Here is a 22,486-nt window from a genome sequence, read left to right on the forward strand (position 1 = left end):
TGTGTATATATATATATATATATATTTATATATATATATATATAACAGTTACGAATGTGTACAGCAGTTGTAAATGTACGCATACATACTTCTCTGTTCAACAAAAGTACACTAGTAGAAAGAAACAATTCTCTTTATTTTTAACCATTGTTAACTATTTTCTATGTGTCCCTGTTAAAAGGGCAAATTAATCACCAAACAACTGTAATAAACACAATGCATTTTGTTTTCTAAATACATAAATGTTTTCCATATCGTTTTCCATAGTTTTGGAGAATTAAACACTTTTTTTTAGAGTTTGGAGAGTTTTTTTTAAAAGTTATCCACTTCAGGAATAATGTTGTGTCAGAACTGTCAAACTAAAAAGGGATTTGCTGATCCCAACAACAGCAAATTTGGTTTAAAACCAATTTTGCCATTCATATGAAGATTATTTGCTATGAGCATAGCTTGTTCCTGTCAATTCACACGAGAACAAAAATAAGTAATGCCGCACATTAAAGAGGTTACTCCAACCACCATGACCACTTGTTCTAGAACTGGTCATGGTGGTAGGACTTTGTGCAGTGTTTCTACACAGACATGTGGAACTAGCACTGAAAGCCTTGATCTCCTCTTCCTCCTCTTTCCATTGAGCCGCCCTGCCAACCCTGCCTCCTCATAGTGTTTGTATTTTATTATTTCACCTCCCTCTGACCAACCCTCCCCTTCCCATCTTAACTCAGAGCATGCACATGTGCTTTGAGCTACAAAAGTAGTCCAAACCAATGCATATGATTGGACCATGAGAAGGCATCAGTGAAGTTGGATGGTATGTGGAATCCAGCAAGGGAAGCTTCACCCTGCGCTGGATTCCATGCAACTTTATAGTATATATATGGTATACTATATTTTGCAGGTTTTTAACCCCTTAAGGACCAAACTTCTGGAATAAAAGGGAATCATGACATGTCACACATGTCATGTGTCCTTAAGGGGTTAAAGGAAGGACCTAATACTTAATGTCCATGTAACATAGGAAAGCATTGGATTGGCTGAGATTGTCAATTCTGATGATCTCAGCCAAGGAGGTGGGACAGGACACAGCTATCAATGCCTATCTATGAGGATCTCAATGCAGAGCGTGGAGACGTTGTATGTCACTGCTGCACGTTGTATATCTCTGACTCAGGAAGCACCTATAGTTGTTCTGGTGACTTTAGGGTCCCTTTAGTTGTTCTGGTGACTTTAGGGTCCCTTTAAATATTGTTTAGATATAAATGTGCTGAAATTGACATTTGTTATTCATTTTACATATATTTTTTTATATATTGAAAAGAACTGACTGATACAATTTCAAGACAACCAGCACTAGGCGTGTTCTTCAATGGTACTGCCATGACGAGATTGTTAATTGACTCATAATTGGCACCAGACTGTGGGAGTGGGTGCAAACTAAACTGATAGGTACTTTTGTCAATTTGCCATTCACACATAGGATTAAGTTCTTCCCTAGTATATAAACAGTAGCATCAAGTTTGGCCAGGCTGTCAAAAAACCCCTAGCTTCTCTTCTAAGTCACAACTGGCAAACCCTCTATGTATCCTTCTCATTAGAAATTAGTCATTTCTTTATTTTAAAATTATCTCCATAAAAAAAACAACAGCTATATGGCTGATTCATGGGTATTTGATTATTTTCTAACAGAAATTGGATGATTATGGAATGGAAGGAGGAATGACTACAACTGATTTAAAGTTAATAATCCCTTATTATTTGGGTGTGGTTCCCCTTTAAGGTGATTCTGGATTAAGTACAGTTGAGTCAGTCTTAGTCTCATTAAATGAATAGTCAGGTCAGAGTTTATTGTCATAGTTGCACATTTAGTTGCATATTGCATATTGTGGCTAAAAGCAACACCACCATTTTTGCTGAGCATTCAACATTCTACTTTGCCTAAAAGACTTCCGTGACAAATGGATACAGTATTGATCACAGCCATCATGCATTCCAAATATGGTCATGCATAGAGATAGGGAATTCTCATTTTCACAATACAGGAGGTTTTCATCTGTAACATTAATGTAACATTATGCAATAACCTTTATAGATGAGTTCCAGCGAGTTGCTTTTGTGGACCAATCAGAAACACCTGAAAGTGCAAAGTAATTTTCACAAGCTTTTACAATCAAAACATTTTAAGGAAAGCTTTGGAAAAGTGGTCTTCTAAATTTGCCATATATACATTAAATCTGTTATCAAATTTATTGAGTGCGGGTTTGGGTAGATTTGGTTTGTAAATGCCAAAGATAGGTGGTTTATTACTCAATAATTATGCGCATGCTTTTTTAAATTTCATTTTCTTTTTTCTTAATAGATTGAGATATCTGTAAAACATTTAGAACAAAGTTATTTATATTGTCTGTCGGTCAAATTGTCTTATGGGAAAGTAGTTTACAGAGAGGAATTTATAGAACATGCTGCATGCACCCACATTTATGTATCATAATTGTTTCAGGCAATAATTAAAGGACCACTCTAGTGCCAGGAAAACATACTCGTTTTCCTGGCACTAGAGTGCCCTGAGGGTGCCCCCACCCTCAGGGACCCCCTCCCGCCCGGCTCTGGAAAGGGGAAAGTGTTTAAAACTTACCTTTTTCCAGCGGTGGGCGGAGAGCTCTCCTCCTCCGATCCTCCTCTTCTCCTCCCCGTCGGCTGAATGCGCACGCGCGGCAAGAGCTGCGCGCGCATTCAGCCGATCACATAGGAAAGCATTCATAATGCTTTCCTATGGACGCTTGCGTGCTCTTACTGTGATTTTCACAGTGAGAATCACGCAAGCGCCTCTAGCGGCTGTCAATGAGACAGCCACTAGAGGAAATAGGGGAAGGCTTAACCCATTCACAAACATAGCAGTTTCTCTGAAACTGCTATGTTTATGAAAAAATGGGTTAACCCTAGAAGGACCTGGCACCCAGACCACTTCATTAAGCTGAAGTGGTCTGGGTGCCTAGAGTGGTCCTTTAAAATAAACAGAAAATGTACAAGGTCTACAAAGAGTACAGTCTAGGCTGAAACATTGCTTTTCAGGGATAGAACTATATCCTGCAATAGATTTGCATGCTAGTACGCCAGTAAGATAATTCTTCCTCCTACTTTTCTCACTTCCCTCGTCTGTCCAACACTCCAACCTTTTGCCAAAGAGGCGTAGAACTGGGTGCTCATTATTGCTCTAGCTGTCTGACAGCCACTCAATTGATGTCTATATACAGATATGTGACTGGATGGCATGTGTGTAATCTATTGTGTGAAAATTATGCAAGATGTCTAAAGCCTAGCTTCCAACTTTTCAAATGGACAACGAGGGATACTTTAATTTGAGGGAGTGGAGTGGAGGACAATTCTGATAAATTTTAGGTGACTTGCTAATAACAATATAAGCAACTGAAATGTAATTTAGAGAAAGAACAATGTATCTTATTAACGATGAAAACACGTTTATAGGGGTTTAAAGACACATGGCTGGAAGTATTATCACTGTGGAGCTTTGCTATACACTCAGACACACCAACAATATAGAGCTCCTAGAAAAGAGGGACGTTAGGATAGAAAAGAGAGTCAGGGGGGGGTTTGGGCCCCAAATAGGGACCATCCTTGCTAAATAGGTTCAGTTGGGAGATATGCCAAAGTGCAAGACACGGTTTGGTCCATAGAGTAAGAAATGATATCGTGTCCTAGAATTCATGGAATTGTGCAATATAGAGATAGCTTATACATTTAAAGCAAAGTCAATCAGCCCAACAGATATTATATGATCACATCAAACAGCTCCTTAATCCAGAAAAGCTAAAAAGAACACCTCCTATCGACTCCTCACTAATACGTTTTATTTATTTATTTTTTTAAAGAAGGGGTGGACAGGGGTGTGGACATTAACACACAACATTAGGCAGGGCATCTGTTTCAACTGTCATGTGTTTTTTTATGATGCCTACAGATGCAGCATGGGTCATCGTCTATCATTTTATTTTAATTACTAAGCTACACGTTATTTATATTTATGTATATTGGATAGTGCCACAACATTATATCTGCAAGTTGTATGCATTAAGAAAATAGTATTTAATCCATTAAGGCCCTTCTTCATTCATAAGCAGCTTTTATTCCAATTGCCTTAGAGTTATTTCATTATTAATTTAAGTCAGTGTCAAAGCTACAGGCCAATACATGTAGTAACAACATAACTCACACTGAAATAGAGATTTAAAGGGACACGGTAAACACTGTAACTGCTACAGTTTATTGTATTGGCTATGCTGGTAGGAATATGTCGCTAAAAGCAAACCTTTTAAATATTTGCTGTTTGTTTTTTCCTTTTCATTTAGCAATATGTCTCCTGCCTATTCTCCACCCCTGAATTACTGATATCCCTGTACTTGTACAGAGGCAGACAGTATAGAGCAGGCTTCCCCAAACTCGGCCCTCCAGATGTTGCTGAACTACAACTCCCATGATTCTATGAATGAAATAGATAGGCTGAGAATCATAGGGGGTAGTGGTTCAGCAACATCTGGAGGGCCGGAGTTTGTGAAAGCCTGGTATAGAGCCTCACTCTATTCAGTTCAACCTTCCTCTCTGGCAGACATTTTGCTGTAAGTGTGCACATGGTGTAGAGTGCTTACACTAGAATGTATCCATGGGAAAGTGATGCCCCCCAAGTAATGTCAGTGATTACAGATGTCGAGTCTGGACACTGAAGATTTTAGCTAACAAAATAATAAATTGCAAGAATTCACAAGGTATATTTTCAAAAACAGCTTCCTAGCACAGTGGACACCATCTTAAACTGTCTTATTTATGGTGCTGAATGGCTGTTTTAAAGCAGATCCGTCTTTTTTTGTTTATTTTCATTTTCCAAATCCCCCCTTAGTTTGCCCTTCTTTTTTTTTTTTCCTTGAAAAAGCTTAATTGTAAAGTTATATATAAGGAAAAGTAGGGACTACTTTTCCTTACGTAGAACCAGCAGGTTGCCAGAAGTTGACAAAGGGTGGAGCTTTAGTCAAGCTTGACTGCCTTTGACAACTTTGTCATTGTCCCAGGATTCAGATACTCACTGTCCTCCAGTACTGCTTCACGTCCTATAGTGGGCAGTCTTCAGAGGTCCAGTCAGCCTATTACATCAATAAAAATGTTTTCGCTGATCTGGAAATGCCTGTAATTTGACAATTACGCCCGGCTGGGCAATGAATAATATTAAGGTGCTGCAATCTTAAAAACTGAAGATGGTGGCGCTAGAACAAGATCCAGCAATCTGTAAGTAACGGTAAGTAGAACCGATTTCAAGGTCCGAAAATGGCTGGTAGGCTTTACAGGGCACAGATGCACAGATCCGTGGCATGGCAGAGATTAATAAGTAAGACAAAATAGCTTTCTGCTTATCCATTGACTCATTAAGTTGTTATGGTGGCATAACAGTACATTATTTGCAGTAAAGTAAAGCTGCTCGTGGCTCCTTATTTTATTTTGTTTTAAATGTCTACATTATTTAATTCATTATAGTCAATCAATAGAGACTATGTAAATTGCTAAATCGAGAATACATCTGTCCCACCATTGACTTACATTAAAAATCCCTATGCCAGGATTTCTGGGATACAAGGTGACTGGAGTGTTCCTTAATTAAATGTATTATAATTCTTACTTGTATATCGGAAACATGGTCTTAGCAAGTAACTAACAAAGTAATGTGATTAGCAATAACTCCTTGGCTACTAAGCACTGACTGCCTCAATACAATTAGCATAGCATTTATAAGAACTAATTCCAGACACCCAGTCATTCCATAGATAGATGCTGGTTCACTATGGAATGCTTAAAATAGTTGTGTTTTCTCACCCGGTAATCTTTAACAGGCCCCTCGTTACTGTGTTGTCCCAGCCATAGATGCAACTGTTCTTATAGAGAAGAATTTAGTGATGCGTATCCAGAAAATAAGATGATCTCGTAGATATTAGCATAAATATGTCTTCCAGTTAAATCTTGTCTTCTAGTTACTATAACATGACTTGGATGTCACTTAGCGGGGTAAGACACCATGAGATTTGACATTAGACGGAGGAATTGGATTTGCATAATTCTCTTCCAGGCAGAAGGTCTTCACTTTGTGTTCGGATGTCATGGAATGAGATACATGGTGAGCATGGAAATAGCCTGATTTTTATAAGAAAACTCATTTCTGGGAAAAAGAAAATGTTAAAACGTACAGAATCAGATACTTAATTATTCATTTTCCAGAAACATTTTGAAAGTGTTGTGTTTTTCAGACTTTAATTTTTTTTTAACTTGGCTTGCTTAAAAAAAAAATGGAAAAAGCCCTGAATTATCCAAAAAGTCCCTCAGAACACAGCACGTTAAGATAGTTTAAAGTCTCCTTGAGTGATTTCTAACTCTAACTAGTTACAGGCGTCATAGCAGATGACCCCTTCTCTGCTCTGACACATTCATTCCAGTTCTATTCTTATTCCCATCTTCCTCTTAAATTTGTACGTTTTATTAAGAGAAGTTCTATTCTTCTTTTTTCTCTTTGCATCAATATTTCTAGCATTTTATGCTATTTATATCCCAGTGTAAAGCACTGGAGAACATATTTACACTACAAAAAAAAATAAAAATAATAATTATTATTATAATAATAATCAAGTCAAATTAAATGTATGGAGCTAAAGGTCAAACCATTATTTAACCCCTTAAGGGCACATGATGGAAACATTCCGTTATGATTCCCTTTTATTATAGAAGTTGTGTCCTTAAGGGAATATATATTTGACTGTTATTCCTTTTATTTGTTGATGGTAAGAGTAGTATAGCCACCTATAGCTTTACCTCCTTCTCTTGTGCGCCAGTGGTGTAGAGAGTGGTAACCTCAAAAGGATCTGGTTGAGGAAGTCACTCGCAAATGTCCTTTCTTTATTGATTGCACGAAAACCACAGTTTTCTGAGCCACCACGAGGCAGCCCTTCACCAAAGATTATAAATTAAAGGTCACCTGAATTCAAAGAGATACTATTTATACAATACAGGACACTTCTTCAGCAGAGAAACTAATTAGAAGGAAGATCCATTCTAAGACATTGTCTATTTTTTGCATTTTTTGCCTTGTGACATGTCGACACCGTTCTCTGTTTCCACTACTATATACCTTCCAATGCAAATAAATCTGTTCAGTTTGATGTGGTTTAGTGGGAGGCCAAGTGAGTTCTGTGCCTTAGATGTCAAAAATCTCTCTTGTCCTGCTTTCTTGCAGCCCAGACCCAAAACACACACAAACTTCTAGAAACCATATAGAAAAGACAGTGGTGGTTTTTCACAACACTGCAGGTACTTTCAGAATACTAGGATTTCAGAAATAAAGGATTAATTAGGTATAGGGATCCATTTGGCTTTAGGGAACATCTTTAGCGGCACCTGTGGAGTTTTCAATGAAGTTATAACCTGGTTTCTAAATAGGCTTGAAATATTCCCAAGTTATATATGATCTAAGTATATATATATTTTTTTTTTCCACTTATTTAATTTATTTTCATTTGATTTCCAGCCAGCAGGGGGACTAACTGTCATTACAGTTAGTCCCCCTGCTGGCATTGCTGCAGCCAGCTATCCCGGCCATGTGATTGTGAGGTCCTCGCAAGGACCTCACTCTCACATGGTCCGGGGGGGCTGAAGAGGACGGATGTGCCGCGGGGGGCTCCCTGAAAGTCCCCCCAACCGAGATCGCCGGCGTGGGATCCCCTCGTGGGATCGCCGGCGACCGGGTAAGTAAAAACAAAAAACGGAGGGCGTACAATTACGCCCGGCGGCGTTTAGAGCCGCTTAAAAAAGGACATAATTGTACGCCCTCCGGTCTTAAGGGGTTAAAAGAACTCTAAAGGCAGCCATACCACTTCATCTCACTGAAGTTGTCTGGGTTTATTGGCCCTGTACTTTTAGCTCTGCAATGTAAAATATAATATGTCACAGCTAATCTCCATTCCATTGGAGGAGTGCAGGATTTGGTGCACATTCAATTTCTAACCCCAATTCATATATTCTATATGCATTGGAGTGGGTGAAAAAGAAGAGACAGTGTGATCTCACCAGAGACTGATCGAGCAACTGCAGTGATAGGATCTTGGGGCTGAAGAAAAAAGGTGACTAACTTTTTTTTTCTTCAATTTCTTAATTAGATTTTTGGGGAGGAGGCAGGGAGGGGGGACTTAAACTAAAGGCATGAGAGAAAATTATTGCATTAGGAATACAGTGTTATATGAAATGAGTGTAATTACGTAACAGCGTAAGATTTGCAATATTTAGTGTAAATAAAAGATGCATGTTAGATTGGAGCTGTTGAGAATTACAAAGGGATTTAATCACGATGTATGTGCAAAGCTTGCATTTTACGTGATTAATATACAATTGGTATTTGCAGTTTGTCCTTATCCGTACATTTGTGAATAATTCTCCTCACTTGATTTTTGGTGCATTTTAAAAGAATCTGCAATCATATTTCTCTGCGCTCGGTCTGCAGAGTAATTATAGTACAGCTGGTAGGCTCAATATAAATTGCTTCAATGTGTTGAATGTTCCGACATTATTTTAAGGATATGCAGATTTTTTTTTTTTCAATTAAATCTGATTAAAAAAATCTATCAGATGGCCTTGTCTTGTCTTTGATCAAATCTACTGAATGTTTTTTTTTTCTAATTCTCTGAAAAAAGGCTTAGGTGACTTCTAAAATGCTATGCTGCTTAAAGACCATTAAAAAGGAATACTGCAAACAAATAAATGAGTTTGAAGTGGCACTATATGCACCCAGACCACATCATCTCATGGAAGTAGAGTGAGTGCAGTGTTCCTGTCCTCTAAGCCCTGCAAGTGAGAACAGAGAAACTGCAATGTTGGGCAGACTGGATGGGGCGAATGGTTCTTATCTGCTGTCACATTCTATGTTTCTATGTGTTAAGACTGCCTTTAGTGGCTGTCTATCAGGCAGCCATTAGAGGCACTTCCTGTATTTTCAGAGAGTTTAAAGGATCACTATAGTGTCAGGAAAACAAACTTGTTTTCCTAACACTATATAACCCTTAGGTCCCCCCTACTGCTGGTTTAAACCCCTTCATCTACTTACTTTAATCCAGCACCGGGCTCCAGCAGCACTGGTGACCTCTCCTCCCACTCTGACGTCAGCTCCCGAGTGGAGCAGAATGCGCATGCGCGGCCAGAGCCGCACGCGTTAAAAATGCCCATAGGAAAGCATTTCTCAATGCTTTTCTATGGATGTTCTGGTTGCTGAATGTGATTTTCGCATTCAGTGTTGCAGAAGCGTCTCTAGTGGCTGTCAGGTAGACAGCCACTAGAGGCTGGATTAACCCTGCAATGTAAACATAGCAGTTTCTCTGAAACAGCTATGTTTACATCTGAAGGGTTAAAAGCTGGGGGACCTGGCACCCAGACCACTTCATTGAGCTGAAGAGGTCTGGGTGACTATAGTGGTCTTCACACTTCACATGAGGATGTCCAGCATCTTCAAAACCCCTATAGAAAAGCAATTGCCGTACATGTGCATTAAGTCTTCTATAAGCGTGACATCGCTGGAGGAGGAGAGTGATCCGACGGGGATGGAATTAAAGGAAGTAAAAAAAGGAATTTTAACCCTTTAATTGTCGTGGGGGAAGGTTGAACTTAAAACTAGGGAAAGGGGTATACTACAGTTTTGTATTGCTAACACTATAGTGTACCTTTAACACTACAATTCAGTACACACATGTGTATATAAATATACAATCTGTTAAAATGCATACATGAAATCAGAGTATTAAAAGTGGTCATATTCTCATCCATAGGTTTTTGTGTGAAGCTAACTGGCATTGCAGCTTCATTAGCTCTCTCGTAGACACAATGAGAGGGTTTGTCTAGCTCCTTAGGGTAAAACACAGCTCCACTATTACATAAAAGAACATTGAGTGACAAACACGGTGATCATGTGAATGAAAAACTGTTAAAAATAAATAAAATTGTGTATATAACACTATAGAAATGCCTTAGGTGTCCCTTTGAACAACGTCACTACTAGTTTGAAAATGCCCTGTAGCATATACATATTTATCGTGTTTCAATATGTTATATTTACTGTTTTTAAAGGAACATTATAAGGTTAGGAATACAAACATTTAATGCCAAGTTTTAGTGTTCTGCTAACTATTCAGATGCAAGAATTAAAAAGCATTAAAAAAGATTTACTTGTAGCCTTCACTGCGTCAATCTCTGTGCTGCCCGTTTTGCCTCCTTGGCTGAAATCATCAACCATACGGAGGCATTGTGAGGCTAGTGTTAAATTGCAAATTGCCACGCTGTGCCAATCATTGAATCAGTGCATCTCTGCGCGGAGAATCCAGTGTCTCCATGAAGAACGTGGAGATGCTGAGTGTTAATCCTGCAGAGATTAAAAGTTCTTGACCAGGAAGTCCCTTGCACGGCTCTCTGTGTAACAGCAATTAAAGGTGGACTTAACTGGTTAAATGCTGTATTTTCTCTTAAAAGGCAGTGTTTATACTGTTAACCCTATAGGGACAGACTGTATTCCTCAGAAAAACTACATTGAGCTGTAGTGGTTCTTGCGAGTATACTGTCCCTAAAAAAAAAGTATTTTGTTAAACATTTCAGTGTTTCCTATAATATTTTTATTGCTATTACGTGTACTAGATATTGTGTTTATATTCATCACAAATTGTAAATTTGTTATCAGACAACTGGCCAGTAACGTAACCCAGCATATAAAATGTATTTATAAACAGAAATCGGCTCAAGTTACATAGTTTCAATTTACATAGTCTTGTCTGTTACCTGACCCGATCTAAGTGTGAGGGCAGCCTGTCTGTTACCTGTAGGAATGATCAAGTACGGCTCACTACATCCGAATAAGACCTGTCAGAATGCTATGTTTGGAGTGAAAGATGTTCCATTTCACTTAAAAGTCTAGATTTAATTAACATTTTCTCTTTGAAACTGAATTTCTTTTAAAAGTTTAGTGTCTCTCTTAAAGCATTCAGGAAAGCAAACAAGGAGATAGTTAAGTTTCCAGAGCTCTTAATCCCGTTCATGTCAGTTCACGTGCCAGAACTGTTATATTATAGACTGTGCCAATCTAATCATCCTGAAGCAGTTAATATAATTTATTTACATACCATATGGGTGGCACTGCCACCATCAGTTAGACCCATGGGGAACCCACTTGCTCAACACAGTCTGTTGTTTGGTCTCTGATAACTAATGAACTTATAGGGATGGGCATTTTTTATTTCGCTTTGTAAAAATAACTTTTTGATTGTCAATTTTCGTGCCCCTGTACTCTGCTTCCCATATTGTTTTGTTTTAACATAACTGAAAAAAATAGAGGAGCATTTCCTTATGTCTGATAGCTTTTAAGTAAATTTGTTTTACAGTAGACCATTTAGCCAGTTGTCATTTTAATAGGTGACAACATATATTTTACACTTTAGTTTAGCATTTATTTTATATTTTCTTATATTTTATCTAAAAACAATTCAAACATTACTTGGTGTGCGGCAAACACGTTGATCTAGTACATATATAACCCTATTTATGCACCCTGTATTTTTTGCTGAAAAAATGACTGGACTTTTCGTGATGGTAATACATGACAACGTGACTATAAACAGTGTACATTACATTTTGAATATCTAGTTGACATTTGAGCTGATAATTGGTATTCCACTGTTTTGAAGACTATAATATATCATAGTAAGAACAGCATTTTTTTTGTGTGTTTTTTAAGTATTATGTAGGTTAAATAATTATTTTCATACAGGCATTCACAATAACTGTAAGTATGTAAATGAAACTATGGTTACTGCACCCTTAAAGGGACACTATAGTCACCAGAACAACTACACCTTATTGTAGTTGTTCTGGTAAGTATAGTCAGTGCCTCCAGGCTTTTTGCTGTAAACACTTCCTTTTCAGAGAAAAGACAGTGTTTACATTGCAGCCTAGGGATATCTCCACTGGCCACTGCTCAGACGCCCACTAGCATGCTTCCTGGGTCAGTGCTGCACAGTGTGTGTGCAGCACTGATGTTCAGCATCTCCACGCACTGTAAGGAGATGCTGAACTTTCACCATACAGATGTGTTGATTCAATGCATCTCTGTGAGGAGATGCTGATTGGCCAGGGCGGCCTTTGGCTCTGCACCCGCCTGCCTCCTTGACTGAGAGCATCAGAATTGACAATATCAGCCAATCCAATGCTTTCATATGGGAAAGCATTGTGATTGGCTGAACTCATCAATTCTGATGATGTCAGCCAAGGAGGCAGATCAGGGCAAAGCCAGTGCCAGCGGACCCACGCAGCAACGGAAATACAGTGAGTTTTCTACTTATTGAGAGGGGTAAGAGGGGGGCCAGGAGGGCAAGCATGATTTTTAACTATTGAATATATGTTTGTGTTCCTGTAAGGAGTGGCACTACAAATGTAATACTACGTTCTATTTGTCCATCCACCTATCTAACTTATTATTGGAAGAGTTGTTTATTTGCTAAAACTACGACAGCTAATTTTACATTTTTAAAGGGACACTGTAGGCACCAAGACCAGGCTCATTGAAGTGATCTTAGTGGTGTGCCCCAATAGCACTTATTGCTGCAATGTAAAACATTGCAGTTCCAGAGAACTGCAGTGTTTACATTGCAGCTCTAGGTCTGCCCTCTGTGGCTGTCTATCCAAACTGACTTTTGGTCCACTATCTGACGCTGGACGTCCTCACGGATCTCCAGCGTCAGATTTTCTCCATAGGAAAGCATTCAATAATGCTTTCCTATGGCATGCGCATTAGGTTTCCCCCGCCAGCTGACGTTGGTGGGTGAGGAGCGTGGGCGGAGCCAGACCCAGCGCCGAGGGACAGCGGCACTGGATACAGGTTAGTGGCTGAAGGGGTTCTAACCCCTTCAGCCCCGCGGGGGGGGGAAGAGGGGGGGGGCACTCCAGGAGCCTATAGTGCCAGGAAAATGGGTTTGTTTTCCTGGCACTGTAGGATCCCTTTAAGAGTAGTAATAGTATGTATTATGCAGACTGAGAATAACTGGTGTTTTTGTGGTTACAATTAACCAAGTGTGTTGTTTTTGCCTACTGCAGGTCATTTAGATCAGTGGGAGCCTGAATGTCTCTAGTTTAGTGTGCACTCGGGTAGCACATAGTCATTGGGTCAGCACGACTCAGAACTATCAGAATCTGACCGACCCAAGTCTGTATTCCAGTCTTGGGGTCTATTTATTCTATTACAGTTTGGAGCTTGTTCATAGTTTAAATTGACTTCATTATGTAAGAGCCTCCCATTAAGCTCTCTCTAACGATCCTCACTGGTTTTTATCCTGGTAATGGACCATAGTTTGAATCTGTGCTTGAATGCAGGAAAGGTCAGTTCTCGGCAAGAACCTGAGAGCCCATATAAAATCTTATTATTTAATGCAGCTTAGAATCTGATAGAATAATTGTGATGGACTATTAAAGTTTTAACATTTAATAGACTCTTGAATGTCAACTCCGATAGCAAATGTTCATGAATGGTGACGCAAAGTGCAACGTAGCTGCTTAGTACGTGGTCTATATGATATGAGCAGTTAGACACTGGCATTCCTAAGGACCAGAACTGAAATAGCTACTGATATAGAAAAGTGTATTGATTACAGCTCTCTTTCTGCTCTGACACATCTCCCTTTACAGCCAGAAGTACCGGTGGCGTTGCAGTTAATATTTCAACTTGTGGGAAATTTAAGGGCATCTTAAATTGCCCCTGTTGTTTTGAGACTAAAACAAGTGTTTGAATAGCAATGACACCCATGTGATAAAGCTGCAATTTTGCTTCATGTCCCTAGACCAGGAACATGGCACTCAAGATGTTACAGCCATACTGCTGGCAAATCATCAGGGGAGACTTGGTCCACAACATCTGGAGTGCCGAAGTCTGCCTACCCCTCCCTAGTCCTTCCATGCACAATTTTCTTAATGGTATTTACGTCTAAGCACAGCTTTTAGTGTAGTAGTTTATATAGTTGGTTAAATGTTTACAAATAACGCCATGTCTGTGACATGTTTATTTCCTGGACTTCACCTCTTGGTGTAACAAAGATCAGAATTCTCATCTCCTCAGCCAACAAGAATCATGACGAATATGAGTCACTGTTAGTAACAGGTTTAGTTGTGACTGTCCTTTTAAATAGTTCTCTTGGTAAGAGTGTAAAGGTCAAACTGCCTGCGAAGAAACCGATTGGGCAGCAAATAAATATCTATAGCCAATAGGGTATCTGGTATCTAAAGCCAATAGGTATCTGTTGCAGAGGAAGCAACATAGCCAATTGTCAACTGGTATACATATTGCTTACTTGCAACCTGCGTTAAAGGGGAACTGTCACTTCCCAGAATATGTTCTATTGTGTTATCATATCCCTATATAAACTTATGTTTTTCTTTTGATGTGCAATAAATAAAAATTAACTATAAAAAATCCACACTTCTTTATTATGCATCTGGGCACCTCCATTTTGCCTCCATGTCAATCATTGATAAAAGCTCTAGACTGTACTTGAACATTGCACCTGGCAGTTAGCATAGAGAAAGTGTATAGGGAAGAGAAGACATTAAACAATGTTTTTTTCCCCCCATTTGCAATGGTTGCCCTGAATGCGCCTGGATTGAACCGGAATGTGATGTAATTTGTTAAATCATTAATGTAAAATTACATTAAAAAAGGAGGATGACATGAAAAAGGTTAACACAAGTTATAGGTTGTTTCCAATATTTTATGTGATGGCATATTTCCAGAGAAGATCCCCTTTAAACTCTTTAATTCTCACAAATCTTTCATAAAGGGGCTCTTGATTTCTTTCTAAAATGGTCTTCATGACCATCACTTAGTCAAATCCCATGCTGACAATCCTGGCAAGTAAAGAGCATGTACCCAACATTCTTATCCCATGTCAGTGACTACTAACCTTGCCTTCCCAGATACTTTTTAACTATATTTCTCATGATGCTCAGTTATCCAGACAAGTTATCCTGGGAAATGTAGTTCACAAACTTCTGTGGTTTCACACTTGGCATAACTGTTAGGTATTGGTGATCTCTTAAAGAACAAGGGGGAATTGTGTGATTTATGTATTTCTAAATTTAAACTAGCCAGATTGGGCAAAGAAAGAAAGCAGAATATAATTTGACTAGGAAGATAAAATCATATCTATCTTGCACATGCCAGATTCTAATCACTAAACGACTTTGAAAAGAATAAACATTTGTAGATTCAGTAACTATAGATTCTGGTAATCTGGTAATCCAGTTGATTCTTTCTTTTCCATTGGAGTATTTGAAGGTTGTATGAATAACTGTTCACATACTATATCTATTGATATGTGTAGGATGTTTGCATACCTTGAGATGTTGGCATACCCTACTCTGGGAGGTACGATATTGGGAAGGTCTGGGGCATGCCAGTGATACAACATACATCTCTAGCGTTGGCCAAAAATGGGCCTACCTGAAAATTCCCACCTGCAGAAGGGTGCAGTGTGTTGGTGTTTGCATGTGTGTCTGTGTGTATGTCTGTGTATAATTTATCTATATATATTAAAATAAAAATGTATTTTCTCACCCCCCGTGGGTGGTATATTTATCCCTCATTCTCGGATCCTCTACCAGAGGCCTGGGAGATTGAGGATTCTGCATTGTATTTTATCTGTTCCTAGAACTGCACTCTTCTGGACAGCGATCTCAGATGTCCCACTTGGAATCTGTTGAAGCCACTCCCACAACTTGGGAGTCACAGCCCCGAGTGCTCCTATCACAACTGGGACTACTACTGCCTTCACTGTCCACATCCTTTTTTAGTTCTTCTTTCAGTCCTTGGTATTTGTCCATATTCTCATGTTCCCTCTTCCTGATGTTATAGCCACTGGGTATTGCCACATCCACAATATCTACCACCATGACCATAGATCGGTTGGCCAGGACTTCCTTGTCTTTCAGGATCTCTCTCTCTCTCTCTCTCTCTCTCTCTCTATATATATATATATATATATATATATTGTATTATTATTATTATTTTTTGTAAATGTTTTAATTTTTTTCTTTCTTATATATAGACAGACAGACAGACACACACACACACACACACACACACACACACACACATGTAACATCATATTTGCTGGTTTTATTTACATTGTAACATTTACGTTTAAATCCATTAAGTAAACAAAAAATGCATTGCAATTCAACAAGAGTAGCTCATCATTTGAATGTTTAGCAGTGGAGCTGTAAGGTAAGCACGACTGCATCTTTACACGTGAAGCCAGGCTTTCATATTTCAGTCTAGTAGTAAACAAACAGAGAGTCCTGAATCTAGATTTACAAAGCACTGCGTTCCAGACATCCTGCTTCACAGGGATACGAGGCGATTTAGAACTTGACCTGTATGTGGGTGGCATTATGTGAGAGAAACAGGGGGAAAATACCAGAGTCTACATGACGGCTCACTGATAACAGCCAGATGTAACGTATCCATAAAGAGGCCTTTCAGTGGTGGGATACAAAAATACAAGGACTTATTGTAGAAGTCAAACATGCTTCTAACTACACTACAGGCTAGGTAAAGACTGTGTGGCAGTTAAACAGGTCAAGGTTAACTGTGTACATGAACAAATGTAAACAGACATCTTGATAACCAAGTCCCAAGACATTTTTTTTTCAGCTCTGCATCGAGTCACTCGTTTCAGGCCATTGTTATTAATAGCAAAGTTTATGTTTCAGTAGAATGGACTGGACACTTTCCTATGCAGTGTTTTCAGAAATAAAACAGATGTGTGAGCTATCTCTGTTTGAACTAATCGAACGAGAAACAAAACAGCCGATCCTAGACTATACTGTCTGACCAAGTCAGCCAGAAAATGAAAGGGGGGGGGGAAGTCTACAGAAAATGAACAGATAGTATAGACAAAAAAAAAAAAAAAAGCTCGGAAGAGGCAGTCGTATTATCAAGTTCACCATCGGCCTCGTCCCAGGAAAGTTTAAAACACAAGTAATCTCTGCAATCTGTCTGAAGGAGATTATTTAATTTTTTTTTTATTTTTTTTATTCTCAAATGCTATTTTTTTTCCAACATAAAAAAACTAAAAAATCCTTGCAGCGTGTTTTTCCACCAAATGTAAAGATAAAAAAAATTGTGCATCTACAGGCAACAGATGTTCATGGGTAATATGTGAGAACCTTCTCCCCCCCCCCATGTAACGAGCAAGTAAAATATTCCAAATGGTGTCTAAGTATGCGCTGCATCTATGTCATCTGTTTGGTCTAGTGTTTTCCTTTATTTATTTATTTTTTACATTTTCTTTATATTTTTTCTTATGTTTTATTATTATTATTATTTTACCTTTTCTATATGTTATTATTTTCACTTACAAGTACTCTTGTTACTTTTGTGCTTTTGAATATTTAGTTCAGACACTCAACATGCAACGCAGGTCTCTACTCCCGTCATTTCATTATTTTATTACTATTTTTTTTTTTATCCTTCCCCTTTTATTCTTTACTGCTGAAGTTGGGTGTCACATTACACAAGCGGGACATATTTATCGAGCTCTGTTTAATTTCTAAAGGGAGTTGGAACCTCATGCTTTATGTAGTGGGTACGTAAATGGATCATAAATTCTAGAAGCCCTTTTGAGTCACCAGCACTTCTAGGATAGCTTTGGTGAAAAATACAGTTATCTTTCTCTTTAGTGTTATTGATGCTTAGTTATGATTTATTTCAAGACAGTATGGTTGGAATTGTAAATTGGCAGATCTGTATGATTTTAAAAATGTGAATTTCCCAACTGGTGGATCTAGAACTATTATTATTTTTTAAAATATAGGCTTTCAGTTCACAGCCAATCCTAGGCCCGATGGCATGCATTGTAGGTGCCTACTGCTGTGTGTGTTCCAAAGGCTGAACCATGTTGTGTTGTAGAAACCGCAGTCAGGCCATATTTGATTTTTTCCAGTAGAGTGACGTTATCATTTATTTGGGAATGGGAATTATTTCAAGGAGTTCATTGTGGCATAGACTGTCATATCTGCTTTCGAAGTACTTTACATGCAGTTTTATTAGCTAACCATCAGTTAAGGAGTTTATTTATTTAGATTGTGTTATGGCGAACAGACAGTGGACTGGCAAAATTCATTTCAAAGCAGCTGAGCTCTAAAGAAAATATCCAAAGTCCACTTAGTTGAAGTTATTTAATGTTATATCTAGGCTAATTTGCCTACACGTCTACACTAGTATAGATGTTACATTAATATTATGTTGTGTTTGTACTTATGTGTTTGCATATGTGTGTCTTGTTAAAAAATTGCTTTAGACTAGATAAAGAGGGCACATTCATATATTTTGCATTGTTTCTGCATTAGTAATTTGTATAGTATGTATTTTTGACTTTATTGTCTTGTTTTGTTTTGTCTTGTTTTGTTTTGTTTTATAATTCTATTAAGATGACTTTTTAACATTTTGTAAAATGCTCATACTAACTTGTTTTAATGGGAAACCGTTGAGTAGTAGTACACAATTGCTGGAGTGCCAAAGGCTAGCAATCCATTCTCGATAAAGGAGAAGTTATGTTTTATTTCTGGTCCAGCTGTTAAAGATAGGGATGTTTCGTGTGACATTAAAAGTGAAACTGATAGTTTAATGTGATGGTTTGGTAACGGAATACCAAAAATGCACACAGAGAAGGCTGCATTCAGCCCAATTTAGCAATAATATGCGAAATACATCAATCAATCTTAGCAAGAAGTGGCTAACACTGGGGGTTATTCACTGAAGAGTGAGGAGTAATAATTTCACAAAAAAGCAAACAAAGGAAACCTCACTGAAAATATGCCCCCTAACCCTGAGTGGGAGATTTTTTTCCAGTTAGACTATTATGACTTACATTTTGCAGGTCTTTTGTAATTGTATGTATAAACCCCATAGAATAAGATTATATTATCAGTAATATGATTAATTTTATTGTGTCTGAGTAACTGATTACATCGATATAAGTGGTTTATTTTTAATAAAGAAATGTGCAGCTGCACAGTGATAAAATCTGAGAGATGTTAGAAATATACTGTGATGACCAAAATTGCTACATAATCCCTATATCCTTGGGAACTTTTGTCTTATTTTGACTGTTGAAAATATTAATACTTAAAGGGACACTATAGTCACCCAGACCACTTCAGCTCAATGAAATGGTCTGGGTGCCAGGCCCCCCAGGTTTTAACCCTTCAGATGTAAACATAGCAATTTCAAATCCAACCTCTAGTGGCTGTCTTCCTGAAATTCTAATCCAGCGTGCAGAATGTCCATAGGAAAGCATTGAGAAATGCTTTCCTATGGACTGTTTGAATGCGCGCACGACTCTTGCCACGCATGCGCATTACGCTCCACTGACGTCGGCGGGGGAGGAGGCTGACGTCGGCGGGGGAGGAGAGGTCACCAGCGCTGAGGGAGCCTGGCGCCCGATTAAGCTAAGTAGCTGAAGGGGTTTTAACCCCTTTAGCGCCACAAGAGGGAGGCCCTGAGGGTGGGGGTCCCAAGGATGATATAGGGTCAGGAAAATTAGTTTGTTTTTCTGACACTATAGTGATCCTTTAAAAGCTTAGCTTGTTCAAACCCTTCTAAAAAAATAATTTTGAATGCCTATTGGGAATTACAATTAGGTATTCTCCCCCCGTGAAACCTTATAAAATGAAGATACACTTGCCTGAAATTCAACGTCGCTCACTGCTCTGGTCTCTGCACCCGCTCTGGCAGCACTTGTGGTCCTATCAAATGCTTTCTCAAGCATATAACCTTTTTAAAAGGCCTAGAGCACATGTGATGGAGGAAGGGAGGGGGTGGAGGCAGACAGGAAAGGATATTAGTATACCAAATAGATAAACTGGCACAGAAACACTATATATAAACAATGGGTGAAAAAAGCAGCACCAACAGTATACCCCGGTAATATGGTACAAAGTAATATAAGAAGAAAAAAGTGCTAGTGTGCAATAAATATTTGCTGAGACTCCTCAAATATTATAAAGTGACTCAAAAAAGTACATACAGTGATAATGTAAAATCCCAAATAAGCACCATATGTGCAAACAAGACACTGACAAGTGTATACTTATAGCCTGCCAGTAGGTACAGCTGGGTACTATAGTAAGGTATTTAGGGTATAGAGAGGTGGGTACAGTGTAGGGGGGATAAATGGAAGAACGGTGGAGAGTGGGAAGAGAGATACACACTTCCCCTTGTAGTCACTCATTCCAGGCTGCCTAAATCATGTGTGCAAGGGGTTCAGCTAGTCCCCGCGGCAGAAACACTGCACGTACAGACTCCTATCACCATTTACCAGCACGGATAAAAGCAGAAATAGTCATGGTGGTTGAAGTCACCCTTTCAGTGTCGTTCTAAGCACCATCACAACTTTGCATGATTGTAAAGCTGATGGTGCACGGAGCGCCCTGAACCTAATCTAAGCTGTGAGCATGGCTTAGAACTGCAGCAATATGTAAAATAAAAAAGGTGCACTGTGAGAACCCTGCACACGCAGCTTTGAATGCGCTCCCTCCCTCCTGGAGACAGAGCTGGCGCAGTCTGTGAGTTTGCTGATTAATGCACATAGCCCAGTTCAATAAACAGTGTATTAAATTGTGTGTTAACTGATCTCAGACACAATATGGCTGCGATCAGCGTACAGGCCATCTCCACTTATCCTTTTTGCTGTGTGAAACTGCTCTCAGACATAAGCTACTACTGTTAGAAAGGTTTATGGGAAAGTATTCTTGATTAACGAGGGCTCTGAAGGTAGCTGCATGCAGACCCACAATACAGTGCTTAAATAGGTTTGTTCCTTTTATTTGTTTATATATTTTTAGTATTATTTTTTAAGTTACACTCCAAGCACCATAACAAAAAAGCTTAATTATTTTTCAAGTTTACAGCTTTTCTCCCTATTACATTCATCTTATACTCACAAGGCGCTGTCTTAACTGTGAGGCTGTAGTGGTTATGGTGCTTGGAGTGTTTCTTTAACAAATATATATATATAAATAGTAACAAATCTTGCACTCCACCTAAACAACTGATATAATGCCCGGTGCTTTTTATTTAGAAGAAAATAAAAGTAAAATTTTATGAAGTCCTTGGATTGCTATACATTTACATTTATATATATATATATATATATATATATATATATATATATATATATATATATATATATATATATATATTATATATATATATATATATATATATATATATATATATATATATATATATATATATATATATATAATGTGTCCTTAAGGGGTTAAATAGACTCAGTACTAGAAACCTGTATAGCAACATACCAGCAACATACTTCCAGATGTTGTTACATTGTATCACACTGCTACCATCACTCAGCTACAACTATGTTGAGAACAGCAGGTTGGCAAACCCAGCATTATAGAGTTAACACAGAAGGGTTAACACGGCATAAAAAAAACTAAAAAAAAAACTTAACTTCTCAATGTTTTATTAGAAGGTTGAGATTATTTATTCATTTGTAATTTATTAAAATATGGCCAGCACACACAATGCCCATCACAGCGTATAGTGCCTGGGGTATTTTAAACAGAGATATACAATATAAAAAAATGTCAAAAATCTGGAGTACAATGTATATTTGCATTTGATTTTTTTTTTAGTCTGCGTTGTGATATAACATGCGTAAAAACATAAAAAATTCACAGCTGGGAGTTTTGCAGGATTTTATGTCTGATGCCCAGAGGAAGTCTGAAATGATGAGTCTGTAAATTCTAAGTAGACTCTTAAGAATAATGGATGTATTTAATCATTAGAACCACTTAAGGCTCAGTGCTCCTCTGGCTGGTTTTCTAAGAAAGCCTTGCAATACGAAAGGAAACAAAACAAAACCGAAAATAAAAAACAAACACAGAATATAAGGCTTCATTTCCCTTGAAGTTGTTTATGCGTGTATCATAATGAGTATTGATTTCTATTTTAAACCGAACGGAAAGAAAAGCACAAAAACGCAAACGCAGGGGTAGATAAAATGTTGGTCCCCAGCTTTTTTTTTTTTACCAATTATTTTTGTGTGCTTAGGCTCAACAATGGAGCTTTACAGGCACTCAAAGCCTAGCCCATCTGTTGTCATTCAGATATTGAACAGTCTCGCTCCTATAATATCCATCCAAAGTCATCTACAGTCGTCTAGATTCTAGAACCGGGGTTCAGAAAAGGTAGATCACCAGATGTTGTAGAACTGCAGCCCCATGATGCCTTGCATGCCTTTAGAATGCTTTTAGAATGACAAAGCATCATGGAAGTTGTAGTTTTAAAACATCTGGGGATCTACCTTTTGGGCACCCCTGGTCTAGAATCTAGACGACT

At 38.3% G+C, this 22,486-nt stretch overlaps 1 protein-coding gene across 2 annotated transcripts in view; it reads left to right on the forward strand.

Annotated features, from left to right (window-relative positions):
• TRPS1 (transcriptional repressor GATA binding 1) overlaps window positions 1-22,486 on the forward strand; it is a 242,106-nt gene that overhangs the window by 67,396 nt on the left and 152,224 nt on the right. The window lies entirely within an intron of this gene.

Source organism: Pelobates fuscus, chromosome 4, assembly GCF_036172605.1.
Source record: "Pelobates fuscus isolate aPelFus1 chromosome 4, aPelFus1.pri, whole genome shotgun sequence".
NCBI classification, from domain to species: domain Eukaryota; kingdom Metazoa; phylum Chordata; class Amphibia; order Anura; family Pelobatidae; genus Pelobates; species Pelobates fuscus.